At 54.1% G+C, this 12,532-nt stretch overlaps 1 protein-coding gene and 4 non-coding genes across 5 annotated transcripts in view; 4 read left to right on the forward strand and 1 right to left on the reverse strand.

Annotated features, from left to right (window-relative positions):
* The window catches only part of LOC115299969, a 22,741-nt gene that overhangs the window by 5,703 nt on the left and 4,506 nt on the right, over positions 1 to 12,532 (forward strand). The gene's annotated exons all lie outside the window — the stretch shown is intronic.
* TRNAR-CCG lies at positions 802 to 874 on the forward strand. Its single transcript has one exon. It is a non-coding gene; the product is annotated as a tRNA-Arg (tRNA).
* On the forward strand, positions 2,356 to 2,428 carry TRNAR-CCU. The gene has a single exon. It is a non-coding gene; the product is annotated as a tRNA-Arg (tRNA).
* Positions 10,253 to 10,325, reverse strand: TRNAK-CUU. The gene has a single exon. It is a non-coding gene; the product is annotated as a tRNA-Lys (tRNA).
* Positions 11,227 to 11,298, forward strand: TRNAP-UGG. Its single transcript has one exon. It is a non-coding gene; the product is annotated as a tRNA-Pro (tRNA).

Genomic DNA, 12,532 nt, shown 5'->3' on the forward strand with positions numbered 1-12,532 from the left:
GTCGCCGGCCCGGGTGCGGACGGTGGGAGCCACGGCCCCGCGCCGCCCCGGCTCCGTCCGCCGCCCGGTGCCTGCTCTGCAAACGCGCGCGACAGCGCGGGCGCGGGGCTCGGCCGGCGTGCAAGAAGCGTCCGTGCGTGACCGCGGCGAACGGGAACGCGTCTGCTCGCAGGGAGCTGGCACGGGGGGAGACCGCAGGCAAAGTGCTCGGCACCCAGTAAGGGTGCATTTGTGCTCCCGGGAGCCAGGCTGGGCCTGCCTTCCTGCGGGCGGAGGGGCCGAGGAGTCCAGCAGCTGCCAGGCTGGGCTTGAGGTTCCGAGAAGGGGCAGCCGGGATCCACGTTGTGGTCTCAGCTCACGCACCCCATCGGCGCCCCGCACCGGCGCCGTGGAAACGCAGGAGAAGCGGTCAGAGTCCGTGTGGGGCCACGGCGCTCTGGACCGAGCCTTGCAGGTGGATCGGTACTGTGAGGAGGGGAACACAGGGCGTGGGGGAGCGCTGGGCAACTCCTGACTCAAAGCGCTCGGGGCCAAGTCGGGGAAGCACTCCGAAGGCGCCTGGTAGGGCTGGAGGGGCCTGCGCGGCCCCACCGGGGCTCGAACTCATAATTACAGTTCCGGGAGGGCGGTCTTCGCGGAGCCGCCTGGGCCTGTCTCCGCTCTGCGGCCCAGCTCGGGGCCCCGCCCACATAGAGCCCGAAGGGGCGGAGCTCTTCGCCAGCAGGAGCATGCGCATTGTGGTACACCACGCAGGCGCCTGAATCAGCTTTATGAGAAACGCTGTAGAAACATTGCCGGCGGGGCCGCGTGGCCTAATGGATAAGGCGTCTGATTCCGGATCAGAAGATTGAGGGTTCGAGTCCCTTCGTGGTCGCTGCAGAGCTTGTTTTTCCGCCCTCCGCCTTACCTTTTCCCTCTGTCGGGACTGTGCCTCCGCGGAACCTTCGGACGCTTGGGCGGGGCCCCGCCCTCCGCACCCTGGAAGCCGCCGTGCGCCTGCGAGGGCGGAGCCCGGGAGTTAGGACCGGGTCTGCGACCCCGCGCAGCTGGCGGAGCCGCGAGGCCCACCGCTGGCCCGAACCTGAAGCCCCCGGCCGCGAGTCCCGGAGCCCACTGGGGACTGGCTGCACGAATATAGTCCAGAACATCAGAGCTGTAACAGACGAGAGGTTGGCATGTTGGGGGTGCGTGGGAATTGCTCCAAGGGTTCGGGACAATGTCGTTCCAAAATATAATAGATTATCGTTATAAAAAGTTTTGGATGTTCTGGTGACGGTTGGATGATATTGTGCATGTAACTGATGCCACTGAATTGAACTGTACGCTTAAAGATGGCCAAATTGGCTAATTTAGCCTTATATATACATTCTAACACGATAAAAATGTAAGATAATCCAATAGATTATTTGGATTTCTTACAATGATAGCATACCCTTAAATGACTAGTGCGAATGTATATTTCACAGTTTAAATATAAAGAACATGCCCAGGGTTGGGTCAGCATATTACCGGGGGGAAATGTCTCCATTTGAGGAACCGAGCTCTCGCCAAGGGATTCTGGCTAAGCCAGCTCACCTAGGTGATGTGACCGCCTCCCACCTCGTGACCGCTGGGGCAGTGGCAGCCGGAGCCCGCATTCTGGAAGGTGCGCGCAGGTGCCCTGGGATCATATGGGGGTGTTATTGTGTTTGTGGTGCTTCAGTGGCTTGACGCTTCATGAGGACCAGCATTTTGGAGATGAGAAGGAACACCGATCCTCCGGTGGGAAAGCTGACGCTGGGTCCTCATCTTCACGGGCACATAGCCGGTCAGAAGCAGGGCCATTGGGGAGGGCGCTTGGGACAAAGACCCAAGGCCACTGAGCTCGGTTAAAACCGCGGAGACCTGAGCCCAGGTAACACCTCTTGTCTGCGGGGCAGTGTAGGGAGAAGGACAAGGACAGGGACGGCACTTTTCCCACCCCCCCGGCTGGTACCCCCGTCCCCTTCTACATTTTGCGTAGCCAGTTCCTTCTTGCTAATAGTTATTTACCACCGGGCCCGGATTCTCCTACGAGGAGAAGGAAAGGGCTCCCCGAAGATTTGATTCCCAGGCTTCTCGCACCCTAAGCGAGGAACACACCGTAGTCCAACAGGCTGAGGTGACACCTGTGGCCCCATTTCTTTGGGCTCCATCTGCGCGTGCGCGGTCCCTCCGGGGTCAGGGGATGCTCAGGAGCCGTGAGCGCCAGGCAAACGTGGGTGTTCTGGGCAGGATTGAGGTCGGGACGAGCGGGGAGGCTGCACGTAATTCGTGGGAGCCACGGGGAGGTGACCAAGAGTCTGGTCTAGGCCCATTACAAGACACAAGCCGCCGGCCCCGGTGGCCTAATGGATAAGGCATTGGCCTCCTAAGCCAGGGATTGTGGGTTCGAGTCCCACCCGGGGTAGAGAGGGTTAAGTTTTAGACCTCCTCCAAGGAAAATCCAAATTGCTTCCCTGGTGGAGGAATTGGTTCCTGGAGGTTTTCCAGACACGACTTAGTCCCTAAGCGACTGAAAATCCATTGCAACTTTATTTTCTAATAAAGGGCGCACGTTTCCAGCTTTCACAAAAGAATCCTTGCATCGTTCACACATTTCAAATAACCATCCGTTCTACTTGATAATATAAAGGAATAATTGTTCGTTTTCCCAGGTGTATTAATTTTATTGTGATTTCATATATTTTTAAGGATTCCTATCTTTTATAAACAGACCCAATTATTTAGAGATTAAATTATGTGACAACTGTTTTGCTTTAAGACAGCGGACTGAGTGCTGAACATAGTTAATAAAATGTCTGCATACTTGGAGGTTGCTGTGAAAGATCACCTTGTCACACCACACAGAAAAGTAATCAACGATGGATGTGTTGACTTGACCCTGGTATTTCGCCAGTGTATATCAGATCGCGGCATTGCACACCTTCCATCTGTATCATTTTAATTTGCCAATTATGTCTCGGCAGAGCTAGGGGAAATAATGGGTTGGATGGAGAGATAGACAAAACAAGCGTATCGTGAACCGATAATGGCTTAAGCTGAGGGACAGGACGACACATTATACTATTTCTCTCCTTCACTGCATGTTTGAAATAATCCATAATCAAGTTTTCTCTCTTGGGTGCCTGGGTGGTTCAGTCAGTTAATAGTTTGGCTTTTGCTCACATTGTGATCTCGTAGTTGGTGGGTTCAAGCCCCGTGGTAGGCTCTCTGCTGACAGCTTGGGGCCTGGAGGCTGCCCTCTCTCTCTCAGACCCTTCACTGCTCGCTCGCTCTCTCTCGAAAATAAATAAGCATTAGAAAAGAAACCATAAAAACAACATTTTCTCTCTTTTTAACCCATGCACTCCCTGTCTTCATCCCCAAGGTAAGAATTTCCCAAACTACAGGACAGGGTGTGGAGAACAATCGGAAGCCTCCGGTTCCACACGCCCATAGAAGGGATGCCCCTGGAGCTTCATAAACACATAAAAATATATAGTCCCCTTTTGCCCTTAAAAACCGTGACTGCGAGTCTCCAGTTCCCCCAGCTCTGGCCTTACTCCTTCCACTTTCCCAAATATCCGGGACCCCGTTATCCCCACGGGCATCGACGCCCTCATCTCAGTGCCATGCCTCCCACCGCCGTGGGCGACCTGAGAACGGGGGCCGCAGGGCCATCCCGGGCTGCGACTGCTGCCCTCGCCGGAGGATGGCCTCTGGGTGCTCTCGGTGGGGCGGGGGGGCGGGGTGTGCCCTTCGTGCTGCTAGATCCACGCCAGCATTTCCATCTCACTAAGGCTTTGGCTTCCTTTCTCTGCTTGATGAAGTCTCACACCTCAGCCTCCTTGAACGTAGGCTACCTCTGAGTTCAGCCCGCAGCCAGCCAACCAAGACCCCTCGCAAAGCCACGGGCAGCGGCTCAGGTGACATGTTCGATACAGGCTTGCTGGGAAGTGGCCCCAAGTCAATAAATTCACCAGCTGCAAAGCAAAATCGCATCTCATCCGCCTCAGGTTCATTCCCACATGGATTCCCTGGGTTTCTGCCGGCATAAACGAGCAACACTTGCAATTCTTTTGGCGTATAAGCTATTTCCTTCCGGGTCAGCCTTGGTCCTCACTGCCCACAGCGTGCTGATCTGACTGTGGTTGTGGGGCACGGCTCACAGGGAGGTTGGCGTGGGCTTTGTGGGGAACCGGCATCCCCGTGCAAGCCGACGGGTGACATGATTACAGGACTTAGCACAGGGAGGCTACCCTCCACAGGTACCAGGCTGATTTTCCTGGCCCGAAGCTCCAAGTGACTCGGGCATCCGAGACTCTCCACTTTGTCCCAGCCCACCCAGGGGTCCCCAGGCCTTGGCCTCCACTTCTGCATAACCGACGCCACTGCTTTCACGCGGCAGATTTCCTGAGGCTGTGAACCGGACTTCCAGTGTCATCCTACAACATGCACCATCCGCTGACTTATGTGTTTGATCGTTTAGCAGTATCAGCCCTGCGGCTGTAAGATTATTTTATGGCTGCCGTGAAATGTCCCACGAAAGTCCTGGTCGTGTCATTTTCTTTCAGTGAGCAAACCCGTGCCCCCAGAAGAATCCCGTTCATGCCACCATCCTCATAATCACCTTTACTGCCACGACAGTGTGGGACCGCAGCCTCGGGGTCCTTCAGGGCAGCTTTCCATCACAGTCATCTATGTGTCCTGATCACGATGCCACCGTGTGCCATGGTTTCCCAGCATCCCCCGTCCCCTTGGCAAGGAGCTCAGCAGCACAGGAGCCCGAGTTCATTACGAAATCAGAGTCCAGGCAGCAGTCCGGAAACCCGTCCGTTGGTGCTGGGGAGGAAGAGGGGAGGCTGGTAAAAGGGCACAAGCCTTCAGTTGTAAGATGAGTTCAGTTGAGGGACCGAAGGGGATCGAATATACAGATGATGATGATAGTTAACAATGCTGTATTGTGGGCTTGGAATTTGCTAAGGGAGTGGTCTTCAGTGTTCTGACCACACACACACACACACACACACACACACACACGGTAACCACGTGAGGCGATGCATGTGTTCATTCGCTTCATTGTGGCAATCATTTCACAATGTATACATATATCCAACCGTCACATCAAGTACCTTCAATATATGGGGTTTTTATTTGTCGGTGATATCTCACCGACCCTGGGGGAGAAAAGAAAAGCCATCTGTTATTTTAATGAGCAGTGACTGAATGAACAATGATTAACTAGATACAGAGTTGCTAACGAGGCAGTAAAAAAGGCAGAAAGCAGCTACTGCCTACTGGGATGGGGGACCCAGGGAAGAGGGAAGATTATTAGAAGCCGGAAGCTTGGAGAGGGCCTTCAGGAGCCGAAAAGCAGGGGAAGAGTGGCTCTCGGCTGGGATAGGCGTCTCTGAGTTCAGAGGAGGCTCCCACGGACCTCGGGCAGCTTGTGCCCGAGTCTCTAATGAGCCTGGAAGCGGCTGAGTCTGTGGGCTGGGAAATGTTAAATTGGATTCAGTTGGTGGAAGGGGTGGTGGTGTTGGGAACAGAAAACAGGAAGTAGGGAGTCCCTTCTTCCTCCTCTGGCCTCTCAGTCTCTGCCTCCGGTCAGCCAGTGCTAACACGGATCTGCCGGCAAAGGGGAATGTCACCAAGTAGGCTGTGGAAGGGCGAGCTGGAAGCCGGGTCACGGGACTGTCATAATCGGCACACCTGCTCTGTCCTGCGTTCCCTGAGTGAACCCAACCCACGGAAACCCTTGCCTCGGGCTTGCTTCTGGGAAACTTGTCCTGCAACAGTGGGAACCAGACTCTAAGAATAACATTCTCAAGGTGAATTGCCTGCTGGCCGCCCGGCACCGAGGACGTGGCACCGTGGTGGGGGGTCGGCATGCTGGAGCGGAGCAGGTGCACACTTCCGCCCGCGGGGGGTGGGGACAGACCAGAGGAGTGGGGAACGGAGCAGCTCTTGTCACAAGTCTCCAGGTGCCTCAGAGACACAGCGGGAAAGATCGGGAAAGATCTGGTAAGGACCGTGGGATTATGCAGCTGTTGCCTTTTTGAAAAAAGTTTTTATTTCAATTCTGCGTAGTTAACAGTTAATATTAGTTTCAGGTGATATCGTAACTCAACACCTGCATACATCACCCCCTTCCTTAGTCCCCTCACCTATTTCCCCCATCCGCCCACTCTCTCCCCTCTGGGAACCATTGGTTTCTTCTCTATAATTAAGAGTTTGTTTCTTGGTTTGTCTCTTTCTTATTCTTTTCCCTTTGCTTGTTTTGTTTCTTAAATCCCACATATGAGTGAAATCATATGCTATTTGTCTTTCTCTGACCTATTTTGCTCAGCGTAATACACTGTAGATTCATCTTTGTCATTGCAAATGGCAAGATTTCATTATTTTTTATGGCTGAGTAATATTCCATGGTGCATATATACCACATCTTTTTTTTTTAATGTTTTTTATTTATTTTTGAGAGACAGTGTGCACGCGCGAGCAGGGGCGGGCCAGAGAGCGAGGGAGACACAGAATCCGAAGACAGGCCCTAGGCTCTGAGCGGTCAGCACAGAGCCTGATGCGGGGCTCGAACCCACGAACCATGAGATCATGACCTGAGCCGAAGCTGGACACTTAACTCACTGAGCCCCCCGAACGCCCCTATACCACATCTCCTTTATCCATTCATCAATCAGTGGATACACGGGCTGCTTCCAATATTTGGCTGTTGTAGATAAAGCTGCTAGAAATAGCACGATGTACGTATCCCTTTGAATTAGTGCTCCCGTATTCTTTGGGTAAATACTCAGTAGTGCAACTGCTGGGTCATACAGCGGTTCTATTTTTAACTTCCTGAGGAGCCTCCGCCCTTTTCCAGAGCGGCTGCGCCAGTTCGAATTCCCACCAGCAGCGCCAACACCTGTTGCTTTTTGTGTTGTTGAGTTTAGCCATTCCGACAGGTGTGAGGTGATAGCTCATTGTAGGTCTGATTGGCGTTTCCCTGGTGATGAGGGATGGTGAACGTCTTATCGTGTCTCTGTGGTCATCTGTATGTCTTCTTTGGGAAAATGTCTGTTTATGTCTTCTGCCCATTTTTATTAAGGAAAAAAAAAACCTTTTTTAAGATTTTATTTTTCAGTGATCTCTACACCCAACATGGGGCTAGAACTCACAACCCTGAGCTCAGGAGTTGCATGCTCCACTGACTGAGCCAGCCGGTTGCCCTGTGTCCATTTTTAATTTGGATTATTTGTTTATTTGGGTGTTGATTTGTACAAGTTCTTTATATATTTTGGACACTAATGCTTTACCAAATATGTTATTTGCACATATCTTTTCCCATTGCATAGGATGCCTAAGTTCTGTTGATTATTTCCTTTGCTGTGAAGTTTTTATTTTGATGAGGTCCCAATAGTTTATTTGTGCTTTTGTTCCCTTGCCTCAGGAGGTGTATCTTGAAAGATATTGCTATGGCTCATGTCTAAAGTGTTACTGCCTGTGTTCTCCTCTAGGGCTTTTATGGTCTCAGGTCTCACATTTAGGTCTTTAATCCATCTTGAATTTGTTTTTTGTGTATTCTGTACGAAAGTGGTCCAATTTCGCCAACAGCACTTTTTGCAGATGGAGTCTTTTTCCCACTGGCTATCCATTCCTACGTTGTCGAAGATTCACTGACCATAGGGTCGTGGGCTTAATTCTGGGTTTTCTGTTCTGTTTTATTGATCGATGTGTCCAATTTCATGCCAGTGCCTTATTGTTTAGATCACTACAGCTTCATGACGTAAGTTGAAGTCCAGAATTGTGAGGCCACCGGCTTTGCTTTGCTTTTTCAAGATTGCTTTGGCTGTTCAGAGTCTTTTAGGATCTTTAGGATTCTTTGTTCTAGTTCTGTGAAAAATGCTGTGGGTATTTGGTAGGGATTGCATTAAGTGTGTAAATTGCCTTGGGCAGTATAGACATTTAAACAATACTTGTACATCCACTCCACGTGCACGGAATGTCTTTCCATTTTTTGTGTCGTCTTGAATTCTTTCATCGGTGTTCTATCAGTGCTCGGAGTACAGGACTTTCACCTCCGCGGTTAGGTCGCTGTTGAGCAGCTTTACCGCACGGACACAAAAGAACAGACTCAAGTCAGCTAATTACCCACTGAAAGCACTTTGGCAGAACCCAGAGCAACCCACGTGCCCTTCGGCCAACAAAGCCCAAGCGCAGACTGGGAGCCTCAGTTGAAACGTAGCAGATCTTGAGGAAAAGGTGAACGTCCTCTGCCACCGCCGTCATCAGAGTGCGGGAGGGAAGACGGGACACTTGGAATGGCGTGGGGGGGGGGTGCATGGAAAGGGAGAGGTGACTGTAGGGGACTCTTCTCTGACACAGGCCTTCACACCCTGACCAGGGTCTCTCAACCTGGTTGTAACTCACAGCCGGCAAGGCTTCATTAAATAAAGTAGAGTTGCCAGAAATGCCACGGCTCACTGTGGAGAAAGGAATCAGAAGGGACAGACACGGCACCCTAGAGCGGTCCTATAGTGTCACAGCAGAAACTCCCTGCTGACTAGAGGAAATGCCAGCTTCCCCGGGAAATAACACTTGCACAGTTGAGAGGAGACACCAGCATCTCTGAGGACCTCGGGAGCGACTGTTCCTGGTCTGGCAGGTACTGTGACATATCCCAAGTAGAAGTAAGCTTTTGAACCTTGCATCCCTTACTGGTAAGAAAAAAGCCTAGTGCTTGTTAGGACCCCATCATCGTTAATTTATGTCAACTTGGCCAGCCCATGACACCCACATGTTGGCTGAAACATCAGCCTAGATAGATGTTGCTGTGAAGGCATTAAAAAAAGTATTAATCTCTACACTTAACGTGGGGCTTGAACTTACAACACTAAGATTAAGAGTCGCAGGATCTATGGACTGAGACAGCCTAGCAAAGGTATTATTTTTAGATGCAACTAACATTTAAATCAGTAGACTTGAGTAAAGCAGATCATCTTCCACGGCGTGAGTGGGGTTCATCCAATCAGTTCAAAGTCTTAGGAGAAAAGACGGGGAGGAAGGAATGCTGGCTACCTCAGCCCCGCCTCCCGACTCGGGACTGCATATCCACTCCATCCTGGGAGCCGCTTCTGTAAAATCAGCCCAAATCTCTGTCTCTCTCTCGCTGTTTCCCTTTCTCTATGGTCTGTTTCCCGGGAGAACTCTGATAAGTGCAGTCTGTTTCGCTTCGGATGGGTAGGGTGTCCCAGCCCAGGCACCAAGAGGTACCTAGCAGGTGCGTCCTCACCCCCTCCCCAGTCCACTCCCCGCACCCATGGCAGCCTCGGTTTCCTGGAGCCAGGACCTGGGGTGGCTGGATGCCAGAGGCGCAGAGGCACCCAGAGGAACACACCCCTGGAAACCCCGGATACCCAGATGACCCGATGTGGTGCGTCACGGATGCCAGCCTCAGGGTCGGCATCGCCAGTCCTTCGGGCTCTCCTGCCCTCCTGCAGAAAGGAAGTCACACTCCTCTCACTACCTGCGGCGGGCCGGGCAGTAACCTGTACTAGGCGTATCCCAGGATTTCTAATTTCCTTACTACTTTAGAAAAGGGAGAGGGGCTGGGACAGGGCCGGACAGAGGGTCCCTTCCCTGTCATTTCCCTGCCCTACCAGGGAGAAAAGCCTCGGAAGGTGGGGGTGGGAGGCACAGTATTGGAGAAAGGGGATACAGGGTTGGGGCATCACGTAGGTGCCCACTCAGGGCCACAGATCACGGGGTTCCACCTTTAGCTGAAAATCCACCCCAAGTACTCTACTGTAGCTCTCCTTCAGCCTTTAGAGTGGAGACTTAATCTCCTAAGCCCTGGGTTCGAGTCCTAGGTTGGGAGATACTCTATTTTGACCTGGTTAGCCCTTGCCCAGATCTTTCCCAACTTTATATATATACATTATTTCCAATTTCCCAATATTATATATATATATATATTTCTATATATATTCAATATTATTATATATATAATAAAACATAGGAGATGAAAGCCGCTTGCCTCCGTGAGGTTCCAGGCGCTCTTTCTACTATGCCTGTCTCCCGGACTGTCAGGATGTCCCACTTTGTACGAGGTTTTGGGTTTTTTTTAATATAATTTATTATCAAATTGGCTTACATACAACACCCAGTGCTCATTCCAACAAGTGCCCTTGAGGTTTCGTTTTTATTGCACAGACCGGACCGGACCGGACCCAGCCACCACTCGTCTGGACAAAAACTGCGCCCAACGTGGGGCTCGAACCCACGACCCTGAGATTAAGAGTCTCATGCTCTACCGACTGAGCTAGCCGGGCAGCTGTAAGGCAGCACTCCTCCACAGGCTAACTGAGGCACTCCAGAATTTTCCTGTTCTAAAATTGGCTAAGGACAGGTTCTGAGTCCTGTGCGCGCTGCATCGGCGACACCGGAACGCAGATCTCGAACTTTTTTTTCAGCCGGGAGCGAGGGCGCCACCAGGTCACTGTGTGCCGTCCTGTCCTGCCGGGGTCTGTGCGGCCCAGTAGCTCAGGGCCGCCGGCAGTCTGGGTCGGGGGCCTGGCATGAGTGTCCCTGGAGAAGGGGCGCCGTGCGGCCCTCGCTGGGGGTGGGAGGTGCCAGGTTCCCGTCGCGGGAGACCCCTCGGCTTGAAACCCTCGGCCCTTTCCGGGCTGGCGGCTAGGGGCAGCCAGCCCTCGCCGAGGGGACAAGCGGGAAGACCCTCCTTCCCGGGGGGAGCTGGACCCCTTGTTAGAGAAGAGGAGAGAAGAGTTGGGAGCGTCCGCGCCGCTGCGGGCTTGGGCAGTGAGCGGCGACCCGGGTTCGGAACTGCCGCCTCGGTTCCTCTGTCCCGAGAGGCTCCTGGGGCTGAGTTCCCCGGGTCCCGTCCCGAGCGGCTGGAGGCAGCCCAGCCCGTTCCCAGGGTCCCGGACCTGTGTCCCCGTCGGGTAAGTTTCTGCGCGGGGGTCCCCGTGGGCCCGCATCCCCTCCGGCTCCGGCGCGGGGGCCGGGCGGGGGGCGGGGATCCGGGGGCGCTGGGCCCCGCCCTCCCTCCCGGCGGGTTCCGGCCGCGCCGCACACACTCCCCTTCCGGAGTCGAAACCGAAACCTCGCCCCGCGCACCTTCCGCAGGGACCGGAAAGCCGGGACGTGGGACGGGAGCTCGGAGCCGAGGACAGAGGCCTCCAAGGAGAAGCTTCAGCACCCCTGCTAAGGGCCGGCTCGTTGGTCTAGGGGTATGATTCTCGCTTTGGGTGCGAGAGGTCCCGGGTTCAAATCCCGGACGAGCCCGTCTATGTCTTTTCGGAACATCACGAAGGTGCCGGAGGAGGTCCCGGGTGAGAGGACACTGGCCAGACTTGCCAGTCCGTGATCTCGAGACCTGGTGTCCTGGTCTGTGTGCGAGTGCGTGTTTGCACACACTGCACACTCGGGGCAGCCCCAGGATGGGGGCCGACACCCGACTTCGTCTGGGCACGTCCCTCTCTTTTGCCGTGGGGTGCGAAAGGTCATGTTTGCAAACATCTTTTTCCGTCTTGAGGGGCCCCCAGGAGGGCCTTCCCCAGACAAGGGAAGGAAGGAAATCGCAGGAAATTGGGCCTGGGGAGAGGCTCGGCCTCAGTGCAGGCGCCGTGACGGGCATAGGGTCCCCATGGGCGCCTCGGCCACGTTGGAAGAACCGCAGTGTTTCAATAGGTTTATGACCATTCAGGTATGGCGGGGTCCGGACATGCAGCCATGGAAAAGATGGCCTATTACTCACAGCTCCTGAGATCGGCAGGCCCGGTCCCTGTGCGGTGGGGACAGTGGGGGCGGCAGGGACGCCCGGGGAGGCCCTGGGTAGTCAGGAAGCAGAGGAAGTGAGGAGAAAGCATGCGCAAGAGCTTTCTCGTGGTTTCAGTGAAGCTAGTTTGAATTAGCTTCAGCTGCCCCTGGGACAGAGGTGCTGTCCCTAGTTGTCTGTTTCCTGGCCTTGGGGTGACTGGCAGGAGGGCAGTGCCCCCAGTCTGGGAGCCCCATGAAAGTGGCGACTGGGGGCTGTGGTCTCCAGAATGGTTGGTTTGCATCTGAAACACACCCTTTAGGAGGAGTTGTTTGCTATCTCTAGGGATTGGCTAACCTTGGGAAGGAGGAATCCCTCCAGGGTCGGCAAGGCCTCGGACATCAAAGGCTCAGAACACAGAAAACAGAAGGTGTGGTTAATAAAGGCAGGACAGAAGGCTTCGGCTGATTTCCGAGGCCCCCATCTGGGGAGAGCTTCCCGATCTCAGTGAAGTGCGGCCTGGGGATTGTGGCCCGAGCCCTCCCCAGGCCGGCGCAGCAGGGCAGAGCGCCCTGCCCGTGCAGACGGCGGGCCTCCTCTCTGACCTAGGCAGCCCTGCTTTCTTCACTCAAGCCCCGAGGTGGGGGGGTTGGATGCCCCTTTTATGCCTCCTGACGCTGGAGTCCCCGAGAGAAGCCGGCCTGCCCAGAACCTGGGGCGCACTCGGGTGCCCGGGGAGGCCTCTCCAGACGGTGAGGCCTG

This window comes from Suricata suricatta, chromosome 8, assembly GCF_006229205.1.
Source record: "Suricata suricatta isolate VVHF042 chromosome 8, meerkat_22Aug2017_6uvM2_HiC, whole genome shotgun sequence".
NCBI classification, from domain to species: domain Eukaryota; kingdom Metazoa; phylum Chordata; class Mammalia; order Carnivora; family Herpestidae; genus Suricata; species Suricata suricatta.